Genomic DNA, 20578 nt, shown 5'->3' on the forward strand with positions numbered 1-20578 from the left:
TGCAGTTGACCTCTTCAGCAAACTCCTTCCTTCGTACCGTTCCGTGGACTTCCTAATCGATCGTATCCATAGGCTTCCTAAAGCCAGGAATGCTCCTGATGGTGTCCCCCGGGATGTCCTTATGAGGTTACACTATTTCCATGTGAAGGAGGCAATCTTGAAAGCTGCTAGACCCTCGGACGCTGCGTCGGAGGCTTTGGGCTCACTTCAGATATGCGGAGACTTGTCCCCTGCTACTTTAGCGAAACGGCGCTCTCTTTACCCCATCACATCAGTGCTACGTAAAGAGAACATTCTATACAGATGGGGATTCCCTACTAAGTTGCTCATCTCTCGAGAAGGTTCCACAGTGTTATGCACACCAGTGCCTGCAGGAATGTACTGGTGTTTGAACTGTTATGCAAAACAAATGGACTCACAGACAAACTGGGGAATATGACATAACGTACACAGAAGGTGATAGGGTAACAAAATACACACACAGTGAACAGAGAAGCCCAGAGGCTAAGGAACTGGGTATCTCCCTTGTATTAGAACTGCTCAGATGTAAAAAGCAAGATGTTGTGTTTTAATACGTAGAGAACCCGAAATGCTGTTGCTAAGGGCAACAGCAAAACCCTAAAGGGTTACCAACGGGTGTGGCAGTAAACTCCAGAGATGGAATGATAGACACAAGGAGAGCCTCCACAATCCTGATTCTCACTTGCAGTGCACAGGTTTAAGCTTACTGCCACTAAACTGACCCCTGACACCTAGCACAGTGAGACAGGATTAGACAGGCAAGTGTTAGAATACAGCCGCAAACTTGCTAAGTTCACAGAGTAATAACAGAACCCCAGCAAGCTAAACGACTGACTCCAGTCTTACTGCTAGGTCTGGATTGGCAGAGTGTAATACCAAATCCCCAGGCCTATTTGCAGTAAGCAACAAACAAATACAAAGCTACACAGTACTGGCTAACTTTCATGAACTGACTAACCAACAGAGATTCAGCAGCATCTGCTTACCCTGAAAAGAGGCCTTATAAAGCAGGTGCTGTCCACGCCCCACTCAGACCTCACAGACTGTGAGCACAAAAACCAGCACCGGATCCCCTGCCGTGCACAGAGCCTATAACCACTGCACAGCAAAAGACCCGAACCGGAGTATCAGCTGCGCTCAGGTTACTCCACTAGCACTTGTCTCCCGGTTGCCATGACGACGTGGCAGCACAGGGCAGGAGACCCTAACAGTACCCCCCCTCTGACGAGGGGTCAAAGAACCCCTGCCACCGGGTTTATCGGGGAACTGCGAGAAGAAAGAGCGTATCAGTCTGGGGGCATGAAGATCACAACTGCGCACCCACGACCGCTCCTCCGGGCCATACCCCTTCCAGTGCACCAAAAATGACAGCCGACCCCGAACCACCTTGGAGTCAAGAATCCTTTCAACAACAAACTCCCTCTGGCCACGTATCAGAAGAGGGGAAGGTCTTCCACTGGAAGAAGGATTACTAATCGCCCGTTTTAAAAGGGAACAATGAAATGTTTTATTGATACCCAAAGAACGGGGCAGATCTAACTGAAATGCCACCGGATTGATAACCCTGGTGATCTTATAAGGGCCGATGAACCGGGGCCCTAACTTATGAGATGGCTGTCTCAACTTCAAATTCTTGGTAGACAACCAGACGAAGTCTCCTAATTTGAAGCTGCAGGGTCTTTTCCGCTTATCAAAAACCCTTTTGGTCACTAATGACACAGACACAAGGGCTTTCTTCACTTTCCGCCAAATACCTCTAAGGACCGAAACCACAGAGGAACCACCAGGCGTGGAGTCCAGGGGGTCAAAAGAATTGGCCTTAGGATGATGCCCATACACACAAAGGAAGGGAGAGATCCCTGTAGCAGAGTGAGCCGCGTTGTTATAGGCAAACTCCGCCATGGACAGATGAGCAACCCAGTCAGTCTGACACTTGGAGACATAACACCTGAGGAACTGCTCCAAGGACTGGTTCACCCTTTCAGTCTGCCCATTAGACTGCGGATGGTAGCCTGACGACAAGCTGACAGAAATCTGGAGATCGGAACAAAATGCCCTCCAGAATTTGGCCACAAACTGGGATCCGCGGTCAGAGACCACATCAAGTGGCAACCCGTGGAGACGCACAACATGCAGCATAAATAATTCAGACAGGCGTCTGGCTGATGGCAGCCCAACCAGTGGAACGAAGTGCGCCATCTTCGAAAACCTGTCAACGACAACCCAGATGGCTGTCATCCCCGAGGATTTGGGCAAGTCCACCACAAAATCCATTGAAATGTGGGTCCATGGCTTAGATGGGATAGAGAGTGGATGTAATGGGCCAACAGGAACCCCTCTAGGAGTCTTATTTCGGGCACAGATGTCACATGCCCGAACCCACTGATCCACATCCTTAGCCACCGAGGGCCACCACACCGCCCTAGATAGCAACTCCCGAGTTCTGGCAATACCCGGGTGACCTGCCGACTTCTTGGCATGGAATTCCAGGAACACTCGCTGTCTTAACCTAGGAGGCACAAACAAAAGACCTACCGGAAGGTCTGGAGGAGCCTGCTCCTGTGCTCTAAGGACTAATGATAAGAGGTCCTGGGTAATGCCCACTTTAATACATGATGGGGAAACAATGGGCAACGGCTCCTCGGTGGTCTCCTGGATTGGAGCAAAACTCCGCGAGAGCGCATCAGCCTTGATGTTTTTTGACCCAGGGCGATATGTTATCAAAAAATTAAAGCGAGCAAAAAACAAAGCCCATCGTGCCTGCCTGGCATTGAGACGCTTCGCTGACTCTAAATATGCCAGATTCTTATGGTCAGTGAGAATTGAGACCACAAACTTAGCCCCCTCAAGCCAGTGTCTCCACTCCTCGAGTGCATCCTTAATAGCCAACAATTCCCGGTTACCCACGTCATAATTCATCTCGGCAGGCGAAAATTTACGGGAAAAGTAAGCACAGGGATGAAGGCGATTATCAGACACTCCCATCTGAGAAAGCACTGCCCCAATACCCATCTCAGAGGCATCCACCTCCACCACAAAAGGACGCTCTGGATCTGGGTGTCGCAGCACCTTGGCCGAAACAAATGCCCTTTTGAGACGGGCAAAAGCCGCTTTAGCCTCACAAGACCAGTGAGCAACATCCGCCCCTTTCTTAGTGAGTGCCACCAAGGGCGCCACTATAGACGAAAATCCAGCGATAAATCGTCTATAAAAATTCGCAAAGCCCAGGAAACGCTGAAGCGCCTTCAAACTAGTGGGCTGCACCCAATCCAGGACTGCCTGTACCTTGGAACCCTCCATTTGGAAACCTTCTGGGGAGATAATATATCCTAGAAATGCGATTTGCTGAACTTCAAATTCGCACTTCTCCAGCTTCGCCCCAAGCCGGTGGTCTCTGAGTTTCTGGAGGACTAAGCGTACATGCTTCCGATGTTCCTCCAGGGAATGGGAGAAGATTAGGATGTCATCTAAGTATACAACTAAGAATCTATCCAAATATTCCCTGAGCACATCATTCATGAAATCCTGGAAGACTGCCGGGGCATTACAGAGCCCAAAAGGCATCACCAAATATTCATAATGCCCTGAGTGGGTATTAAAGGCAGTCTTCCATTCATCCCCCTCTCTTATTCGGATTAGATTGTACGCACCGCGTAGGTCAATCTTAGAAAAAATGGTGGCAGTACGAAGCTGGTCAAACAAGACCGAAATGAGAGGCAGTGGGTATGAGTTTTTAATCGTGATACGGTTCAATTCCCTGAAGTCGATGCAGGGTCGCAACGAACCGTCCTTTTTACCCACGAAGAAGAACCCCGACCCAACTGGAGACTGTGAAGGTCTGATAAATCCCTTAGCCAAGTTCTCCTGAATGTACTCTGCCATAGCCTGAGTCTCAGGACGTGACAGGGAGTACAACCTGCTCTTGGGAAGCTTAGCATTTGGCAACAAATCAATGGCACAGTCATAGGGGCGATGGGGAGGTAGTACCTCTGCAACTTTTTTGGAGAACACGTCCGCAAAATCTGCATAACACCCTGGCAATCCTGGCAAACTTAGCTGCGAGAGCCTGACTGGAAGGCTCAAGCAACTCCTGAAACAATCAGTACCCCAACTAAGAATCTCCCCAGAGACCCAGTCAAATTGAGGATTGTGGGCCCTTAACCAGGGTAACCCCAACACCAATGGGGCAAAAGTACAGACAGTCACATAAAAGGACAATTTTTCAGAGTGTGTGGCTCCAATAAACAAAGAAATCTGGCTAGTGCAAGAGGTAATTTTACCTTGGGATAATGGTTCCCCGTTTAACCCACAAATCTCAATTTCCGATGCCAAGGGTACTAAGGGAACAGAGTGTTTTAGGGCGAATTGGCGGTCCATAAAAACCCCGTCGGCCCCACTGTCCACAAAGGCCTCAGTCTTGACAGTTTGACCGAGGATCTTCAAGGTCACCGGAATGATAAAAGTCTTCTTGGGAAATTCTGACTTCTGGCCTGACAGGATATTTCCCATCACCCTCAGGCCCTGAAGTTTTCCGGCTTTTCTGGGCATGATACTACCACATGACCTTTATTCCCACAGTACAAACACAACCCCTGCTGTCTCCTCCGCGTCTTCTCACGCGAGGAGAGGCGGGTAGCCCCAATCTGCATAGGCTCCTCAGAAAATTCCTCAGAGTCTGAGGTTCCCTTGGGAAGGAAGGAAATCTCAGTCTCCCTTTCAAGCCTACGCTCTCTCAGCCGTCTATCCACCCGGATGGATAACTGCATGAGCTGATCCAAGCTATCAGGCAAGGGATATTGTACCAGTTGGTCCTTTATCTGGTTAGAAAGACCTCTTCGGTACTGGTGTCTCAGGGCTGGGTCATTCCACTGGGTATCATGGGCCAACCTCCGAAACTCCGTACAGTAAACCTCAACTGGCCTTCGCCCTTGCTTAAGGATCGAAATCTGAGCCTCGGCTGAGGCCGTCTTGTCAGGGTCATCATACAACATGCCCAGTGCCGTAAAAAAAGCATCAACACTTTTAAGCGACGGACAGTCAGGCTGCAACCCATATGCCCAGACCTGTGGGTCTCCTTGTAGCAAGGAAATCACTATGCCCACCCGCTGAATCTCCGACCCAGAAGACTGAGGCCTAAGCCGGAAGTATAGCTTGCAGCTCTCCTTGAAACAAAAGAACTGCGAGCGATCTCCAGAAAAACGATCCGGGAGATTTACTTTCGGCTCCTTAACCCCTGCAGGTGCTGCTGCTGCGGGAGCTCCGCCAGCAGCCTGGGAGGTGTGCATTTTAATGGACAAATCATTAAATTGCCGAGTCAGGACCTGCACCTGATCGACCACCTGTTGCAACGTATTTTGAGGGGTATGCTCCATATTCCCACAAAATTTCAACAGGAGTATTAGGCTGCTGAATATGTTATGCACACCAGTGCCTGCAGGAATGTACTGGTGTTTGAACTGTTATGCAAAACAAATGGACTCACAGACAAACTGGGGAATATGACATAACGTACACAGAAGGTGATAGGGTAACAAAATACACACACAGTGAACAGAGAAGCCCAGAGGCTAAGGAACTGGGTATCTCCCTTGTATTAGAACTGCTCAGATGTAAAAAGCAAGATGTTGTGTTTTAATACGTAGAGAACCCGAAATGCTGTTGCTAAGGGCAACAGCAAAACCCTAAAGGGTTACCAACGGGTGTGGCAGTAAACTCCTTGGTCAGAGATGGAATGATAGACACAAGGAGAGCCTCCACAATCCTGATTCTCACTTGCAGTGCACAGGTTTAAGCTTACTGCCACTAAACTGACCCCTGACACCTAGCACAGTGAGACAGGATTAGACAGGCAAGTGTTAGAATACAGCCGCAAACTTGCTAAGTTCACAGAGTAATAACAGAACCCCAGCAAGCTAAACGACTGACTCCAGTCTTACTGCTAGGTCTGGATTGGCAGAGTGTAATACCAAATCCCCAGGCCTATTTGCAGTAAGCAACAAACAAATACAAAGCTACACAGTACTGGCTAACTTTCATGAACTGACTAACCAACAGAGATTCAGCAGCATCTGCTTACCCTGAAAAGAGGCCTTATAAAGCAGGTGCTGTCCACGCCCCACTCAGACCTCACAGACTGTGAGCACAAAAACCAGCACCGGATCCCCTGCCGTGCACAGAGCCTATAACCACTGCACAGCAAAAGACCCGAACCGGAGTATCAGCTGCACTCAGGTTACTCCACTAGCACTTGTCTCCCGGTTGCCATGACGACGTGGCAGCACAGGGCAGGAGACCCTAACACACAGTTGTTATAACGAACGTCGAGGAGGGTAAAAAGATCCTAGCATCATGGAACTCTGCAAGTTCTCCTACACACACCTCTCCCGAACGGGGCCTTCAGCGGGACTGGGCCTCTTCGGCTGTAGAACTTTGAGTATTGTTTGATAAACTACACTTGCATTGATTTCATGTTTTTCTAATCGGTTTGTCATGTCGTATTTCCTACGTTGCACCAGCTCCTTGGCAATTATCTGAGGAGGGTGTTTATGTGATATTTGAGTGCTATTAGAATGTTTTTCAGTGTTGCCTCCTCACCGCTGTTTCACTGTTTACTGTCTGTCTCTGCTGCCCCGACTGCCACCCACATTTCTTTGTTGGCTGGGAATTCTACCTGAGTTTCCTTTAATCCCGGTGGCTGTCGGGGGCCCAGAGATGAGGTGCCGAGGGACTACATTTAGTTTAATTTTGGTTCGGGTGCGGGTGGATTGACCACTACCCCCCACCGTTTAACTCTGAGTCGCCATGGTTAGGCGTCCAAATGTGCCCCCGCAAGGGGTTAATGTTCTGATTTTTCTTCCTGTTATCCTTCTTCTTTTTTGTCCTTTCTTTCCCTTTTCCTCTCCTTTTCTCCGGGTATGTTACACACACTTTCTACCTGCCAGTTAGTTGTTGATAGCTACGCAATCCCCGACAGTTTTACAATATGGTTAACATTGGCCCTCATTCCGAGTTGTTCGCTCGTTGCCGAGATTCGCTATATTGCGATTAGTCGCTTACTGCGCATGCGCAAGGTTCGCAGAGCGCATGCGGATAGTTATTTTACTCAAAAGTTAGGTATTTTACTCACGGCATAACGAGGATTTTTCATCGTTCTGGTGATCGGAGTGTGATTGACAGGAAGTGGGTGTTTCTGGGCGGAAACTGGCCGTTTTATGGGTGTGTGCGGAAAAATGCTGGCGTTTCTGGGAAAAACGCGGGAGTGGCTGGAGAAACGGGGGAGTGTCTGGGCAAACGCTGGGTGTGTTTGTGACGTCAAACCAGGAACGAAACTGACTGAACTGATCGCAGTGGCAGAGTAAGTCCCGAGCTACTCAGAAACTGCAAAGAAATTTCTATTTGCAATTATGCAAATCTTTAGTTCGCAATTCTGCTAAGCTAAGATACACTCCCAGAGGGCGGCGGCTTAGCGTGTGCAATGCTGCTCAGTGGCAAATGCAGGATTTTCATGGGGGGGTTTCCGTAAATGTATGTATGCACGACTGTATGAGATAGATAGATATTATCCCAGAAAAAAAGCCAGGGGCCCTTATATTTTATAAACAGAATATATATATATATATATATATATATATATATATATAAAATTATGCAAGTCCACAGCATATTAACGTTTCTGGGCTACGGGTACCTGCCTTTTTTACTGGGGTTACAATTAAATACAGAGGGCATCTGAGTATCATTGTGTATATCAAAAGGAGTGCCGGACCACCACACATACACACATACATTAGCATACATACACACACAGTATACATGCACGCAGCTTACGTATATACACACACACACATAGTATACGTGCACACAGCATACATACATACATACATACATACATACATACATACCATACACACACACACACACACACCATTAACAGGAAGCACAGCCCCCCTCCCACATGCTACTCACAGAAACTGCTACAGTAGCAGCATGTAGTACAGTAGTAGTATGTAGACTACTGGCCTCTCCTTCTCCTCCATCCTTCACCTGGCTGCTGCAAATTGAATCACTGTGAATACTGGAGACAGCCTCTGCCTGCCCTCATCCAGCTCCTCATAAAGCCCCACGACTGACTGGCCAACGGCAGAGCTCAGGCTGCTGCTGTTAGGGGGCAGAGGGAGAGAGGAAGCTCCAGGGCACACGGCTCCCCTGACACCTGCTACTCCCAGCACTCTATGGCCACAGCCTGTGCTGTGTGCTGACAGGAGCCCCGGGGAGCAGCATGCACCCACTGACTGCGCCGCACAAGAGAACAACCCGCTCCTACCTGCACGCCACTTTTCACAATGCATCATCTGCTGTGCTGCGGGCACGTCCTGTAGCTGCACCTGCTGCTTGAACTCCCTCCTTGTGTCTCGTCCTCATCCCCCACACTGTGCAACTTATGAGATTCCGGCGGCTCTTGTCACAGGCTGTAGCAGGGGCCCGGCTTATACCCTTCACTGTGTGTGCCAGTGGTGTATGAGCACGGACACCAGGTGGAGTGATAGGGGTATGAGCCGCCCCACACATCAGTGACAGCAGCAACGGAGAAAACCATCATTCCTCTCGGGCACTAAGGAGAAGCTGCTGGGGGAGAGGAAGGGGTGACACAGGCAGCAGGAGCGGGCATGAAGGGCAGATCATGACTGCCGCACCTGCTCCGCTACTAGCCGTCCCGGTGCACGTAGTGCCTGAGAGGAGCTGTAGCTGCTGCACGCTTACACTGCAGCTCAGCCAACAGCAGCATGACAGTGTAAGCATTTGGAGGGAGCTGCTGCTGCCACGTTACAAGGAGGCAGCTCCTCCGTACACACACACAAAAAAAAAACAGTCAGCAGTTCTGATGGATCGGAGGCCAGGGGGGGTTTCTGGGTACTCGGAAACCCCCCCCTGCGTGTGCGTGTGCTGCTAAAAGCAGCTAGAGAGCGAACAACTCGGAATGAGGGCCATTGTCTCTATAAATGCAAAAGGTCTTAATTCCCCACATAAGAGGAGATTAGTGCTTAATTATTTTCATAAACTTAAAGCTCAAATCATAGCAGTCCAAGAGACTCATTTTATTAAATCTGCCCCTCCTCGGTTTACTAATGGGAGATTCCCCCATTGCTATTTGGCTAATGGGCCAGCAAAGAAGGCGGGGGTGGCAATCTTGATATCTCAGCACTGCGCGTTTTCCCTCACTTCGCAATATTGCGACCCTGAGGGGAGAATTTTAATTCTGGTTGGTAATCTTGAAAATAAAGAGGTGACATTAGTTTCTTGCTATGCTCCTAACACCAAGCAACTAGCATTTTGCAGGAAACTCTGCGCTAAGGTACAACAATTGGCTAAGGGCGCTTTACTCTTAATGGGGGACTTTAATTTGACTCTGGACCCTTTAGTTGATAACTCTGGCAAGCGGCTCTCGCTCTCCAGTCAGCTCCATAGGAATGCAAAGGGCTTTAGCCAGCTACTGGCGGAATATGATCTTTTAGACCTCTGGCGCGTTAAGCATCCAGTGGATAGAGATTACGCATTTTACTCCCTGGTGCATGCATCCTATTCTAGAATAGATCTAGCATTAGCAGATAAGTGGACTCTACAGTCCATCCGTAAAATCTCCATTCTCACCATGTCCTGGTCGGATTACTCCCCACTATTCATCGAATGGGATATAAATAGTAGAAAGGTTACCCCGGCCCCCTGGCGTTTAGGTAAACTCAGTCTTCTTCAGCCGGAGACCACGCAGGCGATCCAATCCACCTTGGATTATTATCTTTCTGAGAACTCTCCTCAGGAGACGTCTATCTTCACATTCTGGTGCGCCCTCAAAGCAGTGACACGAGGGACGGCGATTCAAACAGCGGCTAAACTTAAAAGGGCATATCGCAAAAATTTTTAACAAGCTGAGCTTACAGTCGCTTCCCTGGAGAGTTCTCACAAGGCACATCCACACGATAAAGCCCTCCTTAAGTCATTGAAAGAAGCAAGGGAGGCGGTGAATGTTTTCTATCTAGCGGAGGTCCAACATAGACTGAACCAAAAATTTTATGTTTATGGTAATAGGGCTGGTAGACTACTTGCGAGGAAGCTGAGGGGTAAGAAGGCTAAAGAAAAAATTCATATTGTCCATTCGGATAGGGGTAAAAGAGTATACGATCCTGACGAAATTGCAAATGTCTTTGCATCCTATTACTCTAAATTATACAACCTGAAGGGGGACTCTTCTACTTTTCAACCTACAGGCGTAGATGTTCAGAATTTTCTGAGCAACTTTCCTCTCCCCTGGCTGTCGTCGGAGTCTTGTAGCTCTCTAAGTGTGCCTTGGACTTTAGCCGAAGTCGAAAAGGCTATTGACTCCCTCCCAGCGGATAAGGCCCCGGGACCCGACGGTTATCCTTCTGGTTTCTATAAATCCTTTAAGGAGAGTTTAGCCCCGGTGCTCTTGTCGGTGTTTAATGAAGCCTCAGAGGCAAGCCACTTCCCCACAGAGATGCTGGAAGCTCAAATCATCACCATTCCCAAACCGGGAAAAAACCCTACCTCCGTCCAAAATTTTAGACCAATTGCTTTATTGAATACGGATCTAAAAATTTATGCCAAATTTTATTGCCAACCGTATCAGTCCCCTGCTCCCCTCTCTTATCAACCCTGATCAAGTGGGTTTCGTTTTAAACCGACAGGCCCCGGATAATACCCGTAGGGTGATTAATGTGATTGAGCATTCTGCCTGTAGAAGAGAACCCCTCCTAGTTTTGTCTCTGGACGCCGAAAAGGCGTTCGATAGATTGAACTGGGATTTTATGAGATTAACTCTGGACAAATTTGACTTCTCTGGAAGGATCCTAGACTCTTTCCTGGCTCTCTATTCCTCACCCAGTACGCGGGTCTTTGTTAACGGATGCCTTTCATCACCCTTCAATATCTCTAATGGCACGCGTCAGGGCTGCCCGCTATCCCCTCTTATTTTTGCGTTGGCGATAGAACCCTTGGCTGCTTGCATTAGATCCCGGGACGCGATTAGTGGCCCTGTTATAGGGGGCATTTCTCACAAAATTAGCTTGTTTGCGGACGATATTCTGCTATGTCTATCTGACCCGGAAGCTTCCTTGCCAGTTTTGCATGACGTCCTTCAAAGCTATTCAGATGTTTCTTTTTATAAGTTAAATACAAATAAAACTGAAGCCCTCCCACTCTATATACCTCCGACTGTGGTCTCTAGGTTGAAGGATTTGTACAAATATGCCTGGAAGTCCTACTCCTTGAGATATCTAGGGATTAACATAACCAGAGAAGATAACTTGATTGAGTGTAATTATGCCCCGTTATTAAAAGCGTTTACGGAGCTGACTGGGGAGTGGATGCTACAGGAAGTGTCTTGGTTGGGTAGGATTGCTGCTGCCAAGATGGTCCTATTGCCAAAATTAATGTACCTGTTTCACGCCATACCAAGGCTCCTTCCCAGACTCTTCTATAACAAATTTAACCAGGTCCTGATCAGATATGTGTGGGGAGGCTCTAGACCGAAAATTGCTAAAAAAAAACTCTTGTTCTGCCTGAACTGTCTGGTGGGGTAGCTTTCCCAGATATAGAAAAGTACCATGCTGCATGTCTGATAAGTCAGTCTAGAGCAGGGGTGGGCAATTATTTCAGCTGAGGGGCCACTTGACATTTCCTGTCGGTATCCGAGGGCCACACACAAAATAGCAGCTCCCCCCACTTGCCAAAAATATAGGGACGTGGCTTCATGTGGAAGGAGTGTGGACAAAAAATAATACAGATTCGTATTAGGCTGCACAATAGTCTCCATTATTCAAATTGCGCCACTTACACACATTACAGCAGGTAGAGCCCCCTTTTACACAGTACGGAAGGTAGAGCCCCCTTTTACACATTACAGCAGGTAGAGCTCCCTTTTACACAGTACGGCAGGTAGAGCCCCCTTTTACACATTACAGCAGGTAGAGCTCCCTTTTACACAGTACGGAAGGTAGAGCCCCCTTTTACACAGTACGGAAGGTAGAGCCTCCTTTTACACATTAACATTTTATTTAGGATAATTATTACGCAGCAAGCAAATTATCCAGTGTCTTATGGCCCCTTGGGAAAGGTGTGACACAGTGATAGGACACGGGGAGTGTGACACAGAACACGAGGGGTCACAGATAAGAGCCGGCACACACAGTCCAGTCTCCGGGGGCAGCCAGCATCTTCGGGGAGGCTGGACATGCCCCCGGAGCGAAAGATAAAATACCCGCCAGGCCACACCCCTTTTAAATTAGGCCACACACCCTCTTTGGGCACCACACGGCTTGAGCGGGGGGGGGGGGGGGGTGTAATAGTACACAGTGCGCTCCGGGTGTCACCACACCCGGTGACGCCTCTGGGCGACACGGTGACAGGACACGGTGGGGTTGACAGTGACAGAACACCATGGGGGTGACACGGTGACAGAACACGGGGGGTGTGACACAGTGACAGAACATGGGGGGGTGACACAGTGACAGAACACGGTGGGGGTGACACGGTGACAGAACACGGGGGTGTGACAGTAACAGAACACTGGGGTGTGACACAGTGACAGAACACGGGGGGGGGTGATGCAGTGACAGAACACGGGGGGGTGACAGCGACAGAACACGGGGGTGTTACACAGTGACAGAACACGGGGGGGTGACAGTGACAGAACACGGGGGGGGGGGATGCAGTGACAGAACACGGGGGGGGTGACAGTGACAGAACACGGGGGTGTGACACAGTGACAGAACACGGGTGGGGGTGACACGGTGACAGCACACGGGGGGGTGACAGTGACAGAACACGGGGGTGTGACACAGTGACAGGACACGGGTGGGGGTGACACGGTGACAGCACACGGGGGGGTGACAGTGACAGAACACGGGGGGGTGACACAGTGACAGAACACGGGTGGGGGTGACACAGTGACTGCACACGGGGGGGGTGACAGTGACAGAACACGGGGGGTGACTGTGACAGAACACGGTGACAGCACACGGGGGGGGTGACAGTGACAGAACACGGGGGGTGACAGTGACAGAACACGGTGGGGGTGACACAGTGACAGCACACGGGGGGGTGACAGTGACAGAACATGGGGGTGTGACACAGTGACAGAACACGGTGGGGGTGACACGGTGACAGAACACGGGGGGTGTGACACAGTGACAGAACACGGGGGTGTGACAGTGACAGAACACGGGGGTGTGACACAGTGACAGAACAAGGTGGGGGTGACACGGTGACAGCACACGGGGGGTGTGACACGGTGACAGAACACGGGGGGTGACAGTGACAGAATACGGGGGGTGACAGTGACAGAACACCATGGAGGTGACACGGTGACAGAACACAGGAGGGTTTGGTACAGCGAGAGCTAAAGATCTCTCCCCCCAACCTAAAAACAGTCTGACGCCACTGTCCGCTCACACAAATACACACACACACTCTCTCACATATATATATACACACACACACACTTTCTCTCACTCACTTTTCCCATTTACTTACTGTTCTGGCTGGCAGTGGCAGGAAGGATGGATCTGCAGCAGTCTGGCTCTTGTCCCGTGTAGCTCCGCCCCCTGAGGTCCCGTGTAGCCCCGCCCCTTCATCGGCACGTAGCCCCGCCCCTTTTCGGCTGTCACTGGGGAGTCTGGAGGCGGGAGGAGGAGGCTGCTACAACGCAGCAGCAGGGGAGAGAGGCGCCGCTGGCAGCTTGGAGGTACTGCAGTGCAGAGCAATGACAAGCAGCTCAGCTGGTTGGGCCGCTTGTCATTGCTTGCTGGTGGGAGGCAGTGGGCCGAGCAGGATCGGTTTGCGGGCCGCATCCGGCCCGCGGGCCGTATTTTGCCCACCCCTAGTCTAGAGACTGGTTTGACACCTCGAGTCTGAAACCTTGGGTTATTCTGGAAGATTCATGCTTGGACGCTGTTTCTCTCCCTGATTTGTTTTGGTTACCACTGTCTGCTGCTCGGAGTAGGGCCGGATCCTGCAAGTCTATTAAAACGACTCTAGATTCATGGCATAAATTAGTACTCTCTACGGAAGAGCTTAATTTACCCGCCCCCTGCCTGTCGTTAACTGCTCTTATGTCATTGATTCCTAATGTTTCCCTAGAGGAGTGGATTCGGAAGGGGCTCTCCACTCTGGGCGATTTATTTGTAGGAGACGTCTTGATGTCCTTTTCTCAATTGCAAGAGAGATTTGAGAATCGGACTCAGGATTTTTTCAAATACCTGCAGCTGAGAAGTTGGTTACACTCATTTACTCTCTCACATCTCCACAAACCTTCTCTTCCGTCTTATATTATAATACGATTGGAGACGTCCTCGCATAAATATGAGATTACGTGGTGGTATCAATTTCAATTGACAAACGGCACACAGACAAAATTAAAAGCTCAGACTTTATGGGAAAGAGATTTGAATAGGTCCTTTACTGATGCAGATTGGGACAGTATATTTAGATCTTGTTTTAAAGTATCCAAATGTGTTAACCACTCCGAAATGTTCTGCAAGCTTATACAGAGGGCCTACTTCACCCCTGAAAGACAGAATCTGGCCTTCACAATCTAAATCATGTTAGAGGAAATGCGGCTCCACGGGGGATATCTTTCATATCTTCTGGGCATGCCCTCGTATACAACCACTTTGGAGAGAAGTTTTAAATATGGCAAGCATGGTGTTAGGGCTCAGCATCCCCATGGACCCAGCTCTAGCGCTATTTCACTTGTACGTAGATCGCCTCTCCGCAGGTGACCGCTACGTCACAATTGTGAAAATCTGAGAGTGTTCCCACCTTAGAGTTCATCCAAAATAAGATTCACAAACATTTAATTTTTGAAACAGCGGAGACTAAATATTCCTCCTCGGCTAACTCTATCCACTTGAAATGGTTAGGATGGTCCGATTATAGAAGTAGAGAAGGTAGGCTAACCGTTTACAGCTCTCCAATTGATATGTCTGTGCTTGGCCCTTCCTAGATTGACCTCTACGAGAATGCTGTGATACCAGATATTTTCTCTCCATGCCTTCTCTCAGTGCTTTCTCCTTTTCTTGTATCTGTACGCCTAATGTAGCCAATTGTATATTCCTCCGACTGTGCGTTGTTTGTATTTGCATATGGTAACCATTCCGGACTTCCGCTGTGTTTCCCTTATCTCTTTTTTCTGTTCCCCATTTCTGTGTGTAAACTTTTCAATAAAAATGTAATGTTTAAAAAAAAAAAAAGATGTGTATTGCATGCTGTGTATGTTGTTGTGCCTCAATGCACCTGTCCGTGCAACAACTCAACAATCTTAGCTATCACTAATCCTCCGTTTAGGTGGAGAAACTGCAATGATGAGGGAGGCTCCATCTGTACATGCAACTCAGAATCAGGCGCTATGTGTGCACTGGTATTTTTTGGCCACAGGACTAAAACTCAAAGTTGTGATAATATGTCAGGTGCAGTTTCACAGGCAATAGATACTAGAAAAAACAAGGACTAACAAGTTCTATTGCAACCAATGGATTTAGGATGCACTTTCCATTACTGTAATGCAGGGAATTCCAGCCCAGGGCAAAGACTATCCAACTATATGAGGGAATTCAATTTGCTGTGAGGTTTTCACTGCAAAAAACTTGTGGCTGTTATCGTGCCCAGTTTTGGATTATCATGGGTATGCGCGCTCCCGATACCCGCGGTATCCAATTTAAAAAAAAAGCACACAGGGTTTTCAGCTTTGAGCCCGGTCACTACATGTAGTTAAGGTAAATCCCAGCTATTCTTCATTTATTATTACCATGATAAGTGGCAATAACAAACTCTATCGGGACAAATTCCCAATAATTAATAAATAGACCTTATCATTCTAGTCTTAGGAAAAGTGCCAAATGTTGTATAGTGTCCAAAGTAGAATAGACTCTCCATTAGACAAACCATTACATTTGACTTGCTTGTAGGGAGTAAAGGCTACAGTATATCAGCGGATGTGTAGCTGTTCCTGGACTATTGTTTATGCCATATGTTAGGATAGGGAGAGAGAAAAACATCTTCAAAGGTTCGGGCAGAAAAGGAGAGACAATGTTTAACTCCTTCTATCAAGGTGTACAGTAGGTGGAGACTTTGCAACATTCAGCAGACACTTTGTTCATATGTAAATCCTGTTTTCCACACACAGAACTGCTTTTTCTATGGTTCATCCAAGATGTAAGTCACCGACCCCAAGCTTTTCATTCCCTTAGTCTCTCCCAGTATGAATCAGGTTGGGTACGGGATCCCTCTGTGAGGATGCAGGCGGTCAGAGGGGGTCATTCCGAGTTGATCGCACGCTAGCAGTTTTTAGCAGCCGTGCAAACGCTATGCCGCCGCCCACTGAGAGTGTATTTTAGCTTAGCAGAAGTGCCACCGGTTGTATCGCAGAGCGCCTGCAAAAAAATTTTGGGTAGTTTTGGAGTAGCTCAAAACCTACTCAGCGCTTGCGATCACTTCAGACTATTCATTTCCGGATTTGAACGTCACACAGCTGCCCAGCGTTCGCCCAGCCACGCCTGCGTTTTCCCTGGCACGCCTACGTTTTTCCAAACACTCCCTGAACACTGTCAGTTGCCTCCCAGAAACGCCCACTTCATGTCAATCACTCTGCGGCAACCTGTGCTACTGAAATGCATCGCTAGACCCTGTGCAAAATTGCATCGTTCATTGTGCCCGTACATTGCGCGTGCGCATTGCGCCACATACACATGCACAGAACTGCTGTTTTTTAGCCTGATTGCTGTGCTGCGAACAAATAAACTCGGAATGACCCCCAGAATCCCAACACTTTTTAGTAAGTATGCAAACCCTCCCCATCCCCCACCCCATAATCCTCCTAACCCGCAGCTCAACCTTCCCTTCCTCCAGTCATAAATGCAACAATGTTTCATTTTTATGTACATTTACACTTTTGTAATCACTTCTTATCATTTTATAAGAAAACTCCCATTGTGTAATGAAACAGGAATATGTGCTATCCCTCTCATAAATAACTGAGGAATGCAAGCATGTGTTATTTACTTTAAGAGATACCAATCTCCAATGTGAGTAAAGGAATTTTCTTTAATCCAAATGTTTATAGTGCTAGTCATTGACTTAAGTAATGTTGTTTTCCCTCTATCAGTTACTGTATATAAATGTAAGGTTAGAGCCCTCTAACTGTGGCAGGCTATGATGGTAATGAAGAAAGTACAAAACAATAAAATTGGAATGTGACTCAATTATAATTCATTTTTTGTTAATTAGCATTCATTATCTACATTCAGGCAAACCTAGTGAATCGAAACATCTGTGTTTTCCATACTACTGCACTAAAGACATTTCTAAGGATGTTTTTTCCAGGTTTAGATAAAATTGATGAGGAAAGGTGTTTAATAATAAAATAAAAGTTTCTATAATAATTACAAATACTGCTTTAAATGTTTAAAATTGCATTTATATTGCAAACTCATGCCAAACACTATATGGGTTTGCAATAATGTTATCCAAGGGGGTTCTCCATAAAAAGGTTTCTGTGACAACTTGGTTTGATAGAGAGAGGGTATTGAGTAATGTTGAGTGCACACCTGAGTGACCCTATGGCTAACCGATAGTGCCGCCGACCAAGTGAACAATTTGGCAAGCTGTACACATTTCCCAATCGCTCATTCGGTATGTTTAGGCCAGACATCACAACTGGACGGACATTTCAATTTGTCCACCCAGTTGTTATGTCATTGTTGGCGGTACCTGTGACAGGTCACCCATACACACAGGCAGATGTACCGATATATCTGCAAGATATGTTGGCATCTTCTGTGTTGCAGGGTTAACCTCATCTGTCTGTGAATATGTCATTCATAGACATATCAGCTGTACACACATGCTGATGCACTAGCGATATTTTGTTAGTTGACTGAACAAACGATGTATATCGCATAGTGTGTACCTACTCTTAGTATGGACCATTTCTTATGTTGCAATGTGTTGATGACCATTGGTTGTGGAAACCATCAATGGTCATCCACTGCATAGTTGGCAGCCAACGATGGTTACTTGTGATATCGCCATCGTTTGGAGAACGATCGATGGCAGCCATACCGATGGCCATCCCTACTCTGCCCACCTGTCTTACCAGCCTCCTGAGTTAATGCCTGCATGGTCCTCTTCATGCGCAGCCAGTGCCTTCTCTTCGCAGCAGGGAGTGTGACATCAAGTGATCAGTATCGCTCGCCTGGCATTCCTTGAGGTCACGCCACCGAGCACCATGGTTTTGCACGGCACTGCAGCTCCAGGAAAATTGCGGCTGCCAACGGGGGCAAAAAAGGCAGGTGGTACTGTGTAACAGCTGCCACAATCTAAACGGTACACCGTACCAGGCAGTACCGCCGTACTTGCACTGCACTGTGAAAGAACAAATTCTCCTAAATGACGGGATAGTTCTCCTAAACACCAAATTCTCCTAAATGACAGGGGATAGTTCTCCTAAACACCAAATTCTCCTAAACACCAACGCACATGCCCACCATCCCCAATCCACCACTGGATGGTACAAGTATGCACTGAAAGTGATGACAGCTATGAAACATAGCATATGAGTAGGGGATGTCTGTCCAGATTTTTTTCTGCATTTGGGAGAAAAAAATACATTTAGTTCCATGCACACAATGCAGTACTATTTCTGTCTGCCTTACAATCTGCATCAGCCCCATTGTGTTTAATGGGATTTTTATGATGGTGACATTTTCAATGCCTGACTTTTTTTCTTAAAATACTTCCGACTATGTGACCCCATAGTGTCACATATCAAAACAAGATGTTTTAAGTTTTTTTTTTTATTTCAAATGATTTTAATTTGTACAACTGGCCTTCCAAATAATAGGCAAAACTTAAAAACTTTAAATATTTCCAAACAAAGCTAATAATATATCTATACAATGTTGAGTTTAGGAAAAACTACAAGGATTGGTTTAAAAATAATTGTAATAAATCATGAACACATTTTAATAGTACGATTCTTTGTTTATTAGTACTTTTTATTTATTGATTAATATATAATAAATATTTTTATTTATAGAAATATTCATATATACACCAATCTGAGGTTGTATTTCACTATGAAAAAGACTCCTGTGTTGGGAAGCACCTTGGAGTTTTTTTCTCCTATTTTTTGTTTTGCCCTCAAAAATATCCTTGAAGTAGGTTTGGCTTGCACAACAACAGAAACCCTTGGTCACCCTGTCTGTATTTTTGTTATTTATGTTCTCATAATTGTATGCTGCCTATGCTCCAACATAATATCAAGTACAATATGAATTCTGCACTGATTTTTTTTCCCTTCACTGAGCAGCAGTTATAAATTGTGCGACTAACTAGGCTCTTATAGCTGCACACATAAAATACAAATCTATTAGGAAAAGCATTAAAAATAATAGCTGATAAATATAATAAAACATAAAAGATCAGCATTGGCCAAATAAACAAGTCTGCGATCATTTTCATCAGGCAACGTTCCCAGTACTTGTCCTGCTTTTAAGTTTAATCCAAATGGAGGAATTTAGCTGAACCATAAACATAAACCACATGTCCCTTCTAAGCAGTAATTAAAAAGAACGCTGTGTTTGGATGCCTTTTAAATAACAAATCTGGTCACAGGGTTATAGCATATAGTCTAAATCAAAGGAAGCTGTCAAGGAAATATTTAGACTGGATGTGGGAGGAAGCCAAAATACAGCATAGAAATAAAAGAAAACAGTAATGTCCAGAGGCGCTTCACAAAGACCATATGGAAAACTAATAAAATGTTGTAGTAAAACTATTGGACATAGGAGTTACCTAAAATTTTAGACCTAATCCCTTAGACAAAGTCATAGACTACACAATAGACGACAATTTAGACAAATTTGCTGATAACAAGCATTCGACAAATTAATAAATTCAGTCAGTGTGTATGCACTATATCGTTAGTGATGCGTGCTCCCGCTGGTCGCTGGCGAGGTCATCTGTTGTCTGTAATGTCGCTAACGACAGTGTGTACGCTACCAACGACGAACAATACGTTAAATAGGTTGAAACCCCACAATTTGGTAGTGTGGGACGACTCACGTATATCATTTGGTTGTTTGTAAAATTGCTCACTGTGGGGGTAATTCCAAGTTGATCGCAGCAGGAATTTTTTTAGCAGTTGGGCACGCTAAGCCGCCGCCTACTGAGAGTGAATCTTAGCATAGTAAAATTGCGAACGAAAGATTAGCAGAATTGCGAATAGACACTTCTTAGCAGTTTCTGAGTAGCTCCACACTTACTCGGCAACTGCAATCAGTTCAGTCAGTTTCGTTCCTGGTTTGACGTCACAAACACTCCCAGCGTTCGCCCAGACACTCCCCCGTTTCTTCAGACACTCCCGCATTTTTCCCAGAAACGGCAGCGTTTTTTCACACACACCCATAAAACGGCCAGTTTCCGCCCAGAAACACCCACTTCCTGTCAATCACATTACGATCACCAGAACGTTGAAAAAACCTCGTAA

Source organism: Pseudophryne corroboree, chromosome 1 (genome assembly GCF_028390025.1).
Source record: "Pseudophryne corroboree isolate aPseCor3 chromosome 1, aPseCor3.hap2, whole genome shotgun sequence".
Classification (NCBI taxonomy): domain Eukaryota; kingdom Metazoa; phylum Chordata; class Amphibia; order Anura; family Myobatrachidae; genus Pseudophryne; species Pseudophryne corroboree.